This window comes from Hemibagrus wyckioides, linkage group LG04 (assembly GCF_019097595.1).
Source record: "Hemibagrus wyckioides isolate EC202008001 linkage group LG04, SWU_Hwy_1.0, whole genome shotgun sequence".
Classification (NCBI taxonomy): Eukaryota; Metazoa; Chordata; class Actinopteri; order Siluriformes; family Bagridae; genus Hemibagrus; species Hemibagrus wyckioides.
Genome location: NC_080713.1, coordinates 7,483,235 through 7,490,994, shown reverse-complemented (window position 1 = coordinate 7,490,994; position 7,760 = coordinate 7,483,235).

Genomic DNA, 7,760 nt, shown 5'->3' with positions numbered 1-7,760 from the left:
GTCTTGGTATGTTGAAGCATTAAGAGTTCCTTTCACTGGAACTAAGGGGCCGAGCCCTTTTTGAGATTTGGAGGGGTGTCCCAAAACTTTTGGCAATATAGTGTAGATAAGAACTGTGTTAACAGGATTAAAAAAACATTCCCATACATGATCAATTATTCAACTCAATTTTATTTATATAACTCATGATATTGTCACGTAGCAGCTTTACAGGAATCCAGATATAAAATTTAAATTTAGTTTATATTTTTATCATAAATATATTAAAATATAAACTGGAGTGATGTAGCTGAGGTTGAGGAACTGTCAAAACCAGAATTCACATATTAAGTGTTGTCGTGCTTTACACCTGAGGATGGTGACAAATAATGAAAGCATTTTCACTGAAAAAAAAATCACCTGATATATTCTGGTAAAAGCATTGCATCATATGAGTGAGACCAGTAATATATCTCTTTTGAGCATTCACTAATTTACTATGGTTTCCTTGGAAAATTACCATATTTTGACTGTGGTGCTTCATGGTAATTATCGTTGGTATATGTCAGATCACAATACCACCATGGCTTCACTAATGGTACTCATGTTAACTGTGTATGTAGTCTCATATATATCTCTAACAGTCACTATATGTTTGAAGGACACATACTTTATGGCCAAAAGTTTCAGTTTCAAAAGTTTCAGTAAAACCTGAACGTCACACTTTCCACTCCAAAATGTTGCCACCGATATGAAGATATTATTTGGAACGGACAGATGTGTTCTAACGTGTTCTAAACAGGCACAAATGAAATGCTTGCATCAGTTTGAGGTTGGGTAGGGACACATCAAAAAAAGTCATGTAATTGGTCAGACATGAAGCTTTCACTATGACAAGAAGCTTTTATGGTTCTTCATGGTTTCACTGTGATACTCACATAGTCTCGTGACACTCTGGTGACAAATAAGCAGCACACAATTTTCAAAATCTCATTATAAATTCTCTTCACTGGAACTAAGGGACTCGTGTTCTAGCATGATGATGCCCCTCTGAAAACGTGGAGTGTTAAGGTTGGCATGGAAGAACCTGAGTGTCCCTGACTTAACCCTACTGAGCACCCTTGGGATAAACTGGAATGCCGACTGCACCTCAGGATTCCTCACCCAGCATCAGAACCTGACCTCACTAATGCTCTTGAAAGAGAAATTCTTAACACTTATATCCAAAGCATTAAAGCAGCCAAGATAAGACTAAAAAAAAAATGTATGACATTCTACAGGGCATGAACTGAAAAGAAAGAAAAAGTTTGGCTTGAGCAAGATGAAAGAAGCTGCTCTTGAGTTGATTTAATAATTAAATCTGATGTCAGCATCAGTACGGCACGCTAAGTATAAGATACTTGGTTCAACAGAGTGTTAAAGTTCCTGAACAAATGGTTGTTGTTTCAAACATTCATCCATTTTCTGTACTGCTTTGTCTAGGCAGGCATTCAGAGAACATGTCTTTGGACTCGGGGAGGAAACCAGAATACCAGGAGGGAAACCCCTGAAGCACAAGGAGACGAATCCCCAACCCCAGAGGTATGAGACAAGGTCACCGTACCCACTGCAATAACAATAAGAACCTTGGTTTGTCTGATTTTTTAACATTTATGTAATGAGCATTTATTCAAAGTTATTACATAGTTCATTTTACTTCACTCATATGCAAAATATTAAATGAAGAGGTAAATTAGTACAGTTTAAAACAACAATAACCCCCTGTTCCTCACAGGGACCAATGAGGAAGGTTTTTAGATCTAAACTTTTTAGTAACTGGACATCATGCATAAATAAGTATTCATATGAAATTCTTTCTTTCCTTATTTTCTTGCCAATGGAAATGTGTCAGTGACGCTTTAACCAGAGTAGCAGTAATAAACATGAGCATAAATAGAACTACGGTTATGCCAGTATGACATCTGAAAGAGCCTTAATGCCAGTTTAACCAGTTCTGTTGTCCCACAAGAGCGAGGCCCCCTGCTGAAAAGGCTGTTTCCTTCCTGCAACGTGGAGAGCTATAACTCACCAGTGCCGGTTAGTGCTATAGGGCAGGTCATGGCATGTGGGCATAGCTGCGGTCTGCGTGCTCTGTATTGAGACAAGGCCAGTTGAACCAGTCTGTCCGTCCATTGCTGGGAACCTGGAGTGAGTTATGCGTTTGTGTGTGTGTGTGTGTGTGTGATGATAGATTTGGAGGGCACCATATGCTGTGCGAACATATTTTGTTGTTTTTGTCACTTCCTCTCTGCAGGATAACAGTTCTTTTTGTTGCAGTTGTAAAGGAGTGACACCTAATGCCAAGGTTTGTGGCGATTGTAAAGGTGTGAGGGTTTCATTTAGACGGTTTTATCAATTTAGTGTATGTGTTTGTGCTGGCTCGAATTGTTTGCGCTGGCTTAAGCCTGTTATTTCTTTTAAGCATGTAGCTGTGTAGTCTCACAAAAGGTGCAAAAGCTTGTTCTCACCTTTGCAGCGATATATCTGGCGGCACAAGCAGCTAGAGAAATCATGACATTAGTTGGTGAGAAAACAAGTCAGTGACTGCAGGGAAGCAGGATGTGTGTCAAGGACTTCATGAATATTCAAATATGTCAAAGAATCAAAACAATGCTCATTTGTTAATCACAAATCTCATGGATTATGCCACCTTTGTCGTAGTGCTCCATTTTTAAAACCTGATTTCTAGTGGATGTTCAGTTACAAGGTCCTCGTGGAGATCTGTACAAAGCAGCGTAGCTTTTGACCACACCATGTGCGGCCCCCTAGGAATGCAAGCATCTTGGAGTGCAAGCCACAACAGGTTTAACCCACATCGCCCCGTCATCTGTGGTAAGAATGAATCATTGTATAAACCCAGATCTGCCTTTATCTCTACACCTCTGTGGCATGGTTGTCTATGTGTAGTCCAGCGTTAGGCAGCTGGACCGTTGTGTTTCCCTCCCGTGGGGGAGAAGGGGGGTAATTTTAGGCTTCAGATTTCTCTCTGTGGTCTCGGTAAAGAACCAGGGTGGGATTTCAGGTTTTGGGATGAAGGATAAAAAAGCATTAGAAAACCTTTCTGTGGTTTAGCCCTTTAACATGTCCTTCCTGTGCTTTCCCTCTTTCTTTCTCTTCTCTTGCACTATCCACAGCCCATGTCCCAGGAGAACGAAGAGGGATGACGAAACCAACAATGGACGTCCATGCATCGTTAAGAAATGCAATTAAGGATGTTTAATTTCTGGTTTTTTTTTTTTCCTTCTGATGTAAGCACATAAATCGGAGCGTGCAATCCGGCTCGCGTTAAAGATCATCCGTCACATTTGTTTAGTCACAGAAAGTGCTGTGCGTGCAGATTCGGGGCACGAGCTTTCTTGTAACTTAATAATTTTGAGCTTTTAATTACACACAAATACTGATTTGATGGAACCCTCATGTCACTACGTGCATTATTTGTTATCGAAATGGCTCGAGTAAGTTGAGCTCAGCAGTAGGTCAGCGAGGTTTTAATTACACGATGAATTATTATCCGTATTAAAATTGCCAATATGAGCACAGATGAACCATGATGAACACATTTAGTGTTGCTGGTTCATCTGCTACACCTATCATACAGATCACTCTCTAGGTGAACAGTTACTGCCTATAGGCCATCTGTTGAATTCTATGTAGAATTTGTCCGCCTGCTTCTACACTGTCTATCACTTGTGACACTGACCTGACAGTGTGTGACACCGGTATGAGTATACCTAATAAACAGTCTAGTGAGTGTATACCATCAATTCTAGGAAAAATGATCCTAATTCTTTGTTGTGGCTTAGCAAGCACTGTGTAAGGTTGATCGTTTATTAAAGAACATTATATATATATAATAACTTTTGCACTAGCCTACTGTTATGGTCTTTATAAACACATAAAATAAATATTGGGTTAAAAAATATTATTTAAAGATATTGGTTGTAGGCTAAGCCTCGGCTCACACATTTCAGTTAATTTGTTGTGCACTTTTAACAAAGATTTATAGAAATGTGCAATCCAGATGGGTCAGGGACGAGGAAAAACTCACTGAGACACCCTGAGACCTTGAAATGAACCAAAACAAGTTCACAAAGGAATCCATCCTCTTCCAGGTGACACTGGATAGTGGGAGAGTATTTTATGGTTAAAAGTTATAAGCAAAGATAAACGGTCCTATTGTGTGGAAAGGATATTTGATATGAGAATATTGTGATGAACACAAGACAGGATTTACGATCACATTATTAAGAAGTACAAATATACAGATGATCTCTGGAGCTTTCTTCAAGTCTCATGCTACAAATTTGCCACACCTGGATCCATTATCACCCTGACCAGGCAGTAACTAAAGATAAACGAATGAATAAATCTTTTTGGAAACCTACTTTTGCTTAAACTGACATTTTTAGAACTGTCTTAGCTGAACACATTTACATGTGGGTAAATTTATGAGCCCATCTTTGAAGTTCGTTGAGAATTATTACCTGACTGAGCCAACTGCGTTGCTGACCTTTAGCCTTTAACTGAAAACAAAAGACCGCAGTGCAAAACAAACGACGAAAACAAGTGAAAATATCTTGTACGGCGTTCTTTTTTTCCTATCATAATATTAAAATAAACCGTTACATTTTTACAAATGATTAAATCTGCTATATATTTTTATTTAATTAATTTGAATAATTTCTATTTATTTATCAAATATTTATTTATTTGTCGAAAAAACCCGAAAAACAACAACAACAAAAAAAATATATATAACATTTGGTTCATGCTAATCTTATAAAAGGAAACACTAGATAAATTTGACTTATATTTAAACCTGAATTCAAATCTAAAATATTTTCACTTGATGTAATTTTGTTGCGATGTTGAAGCATATGTAAAATAAAAGTGATACAGTATACAATAACACTGCAGATTTACAGCAGATCTATACAGTAAGTAGTTTTTTTTAAATATAAATTTTCATTAAAAAGATAATTCCATAGCCTTGACTGAATGTATGCTTTAAATGAAGTGTTATTTATACAAAGCAGTGACCAGAATATAGGGGGTTGTCCCAAAAACATGGACTGTAATATTCCACTAAACTTCATAAATAAATAATCACATATAAAAGAAAAGTATTTCATTTAAATATTTTGGACTGAGAATGTATTTTGACCTGCTGTTTCAGGAAAATATGCTTTTATCCTAAGACTTGGATCATTTTTGTTCAGAAAGCCAGGCTAAAAAGCCTTGGGTTATTTAAACATAGCTGCCTTTCAGACATTCTCTTGACATTCAGACGACAACAGTGTGTCTGAGTGTGACCTGTACACCTGCGGAGGCCTCACCCGCCGGATCAAACAAAGGCCTGTGGACTGTGTAGTCACTCGCAGGCATGTTGCTCAAAGTCCACACAACACACACACACACACACAACACACACACACACACACATATACACCTGCAGTTTAGTCAGGGGAGCTCAGGGCAGAGAGGTGCGGCCTTTAGATTAGTCAGTGAGATGAGTGCTGGCCAGTCTCAGCTCTGCTGAGCTTGCTGCCTTTGTGACGGTGTTGAGATGTGGCCCAGCCTAGACAAAGGGCACCTGGGATGATTTGGAAGCCCCACCAGGGGCTATCTCCATTCTCACATTCTCACATTACATTATGTAATTAGGTCTGTGTGGTCACCAAATGGTGTTGTATGAACTGTGCGGCTTTCAACGAACTGTGTGTGTGTGTGTGTGTGTGTGTGGAGTTGGAGGGTGTTGATGGGGAAGCAGGGGTAGTGCAGGTCCCAGGATGCTCACCTGTAATTCTCCCTCCCCTGAAGAGAGCCAGTGAAAGGAATTTGGTTAAACTGGAGGGGTATAAATGACACGGTTTGGTGCTCGCCCAACGCCTCCCCCTCTGTAGTTGTTCTGACGCAGTGATAATTGGGCATCGGGGTGAGAGCTACATATGGTCCCTGCTACTCAGCCTTCCCCCAGTCCAGGCTGAAAGCTCATTAAAAAGCCTGCTTGTTAATGAGCTATAGGGATCATAGAGCAGCACTATCATTAGATGGAGAATGGGGTGGGGTGGGGGTTTTGGTTTGAAGATGCTGTCGTGGTGGTTTTGTCCCATTACAAAGGAGACGGCCATTATCGTAACTCGCACCAGTACCCTGTCCAGACTGACTCTCCCACAACCCTGGGATATTGGTTTAGTCACACCACAGTAATCTCCCAGCTTGACCTGTAAATGAATTAATGCCCATTCCGCCAGGCATCACATCTTACTCTATCCTCTGAACAGGTTACAGTTCAGTTAGATTGTTTTCCTCTAGACTAGTGCAGGTCAATATCTCTTTTTTGCTCAATGGCCATTTTATGAGGTAGCTATACTGACCAATTTGTAGCTCCTCCCTACTCTATCCATCAGAGGAAAGGCACCACAACAACAGGACCAATGCTGGATTGGGGAACGGTCCACCAACCATAAACCAGTGGTGTTGTGGTTGCAAACTGACACTGATGAAGCCCTAAAGGACAATAAACACACCCTGTGCATGGTCTGTCTGATACAGAGCCTAGTATGAACCAGAAGGTTTCCATGACGGAACTCCAGAGGTCCTGCAAAAGTGGACAAATCCTACATTTACTAGCAATTCCACAGACCAGTTAAAAGCTCCAGTGTGTGCTTTGTTTTACTTGCCCAGAAAAGCTATGGAGTGCCAGCTAAATTAATGTGATAACATACACTATGGTGAGCTACCTAATGAGTTAATACAGGAACAAATTTATCATCATTATCCGCATCTAGGAAAGCTTCTTATATAGCACATCATGTGTGTACCTTCAATATAAAGTCAACATGTCTTTGGCAAATGTTCTGTGGTTCCATCCAAGTTTGAAATCTTTGGCCTGAATGCCAAGTGTTACATAAACAGATCATAACACAAGTGATCTGAACCTCAGAACCTAGGTCCAAATTTAACCTTCATGTGACTGAAACACACCGAGACATCAACGGCTTCAGGACGTGTCGGTGAACATCCTTAAATGGTCTAGACATATCTTTACCCTAACACAGTTGTATATTTCTTGGAAGACCTGCAGGTTCTACAAAGAGGACAAAGAATATCACTGAATCCAGGTGTGCCAAGCTCATAGCATCAGATTTAAAAAGACTGTAATTACTGTCAAAGGTGGTTTAACAATGGATAGAGTAAAGAGCCTGACTTTTTTTTGCAGATTTATGAGGGAAAAATGAATGTAATCCATTTCAGAGAAAATTGTAAAGATGTGTGTACCGTACACAACAGCTGCAGAAGTGCTTTGCTTTGCACCACAGCCGATGAAGGACTTTTGTTTGAAATATCTTGTTTCTCTGGAAACACTGTGTACTGAACTGAACTTTTACTTTTTCATGTACTGACAGGGATATGTAACATCTTTGCTATAGCTCTATAGCTTTGTCCAATATATATATATATATATATATATATATATATATATATATATATATATACACACTATATTGCCAAAAGTTTTGGGACACCCCTCTAAATCATTGAATTCAAGTGTTTTAGGGGTTAGGGTTGGTCCCTTAGTTCCAGTGAAAGGAACACTTAATGCTTCAGCATACCAAGATATTTTGGACAATTTCATTCTCCCAACTTTGTGGGAACAGTTTGGGGATGACCCCTTCTTGTTCCAACATGACTGCTCACCAGTGTACAAAGCAAGGTCCATAAAGACATGGATGAGCGAG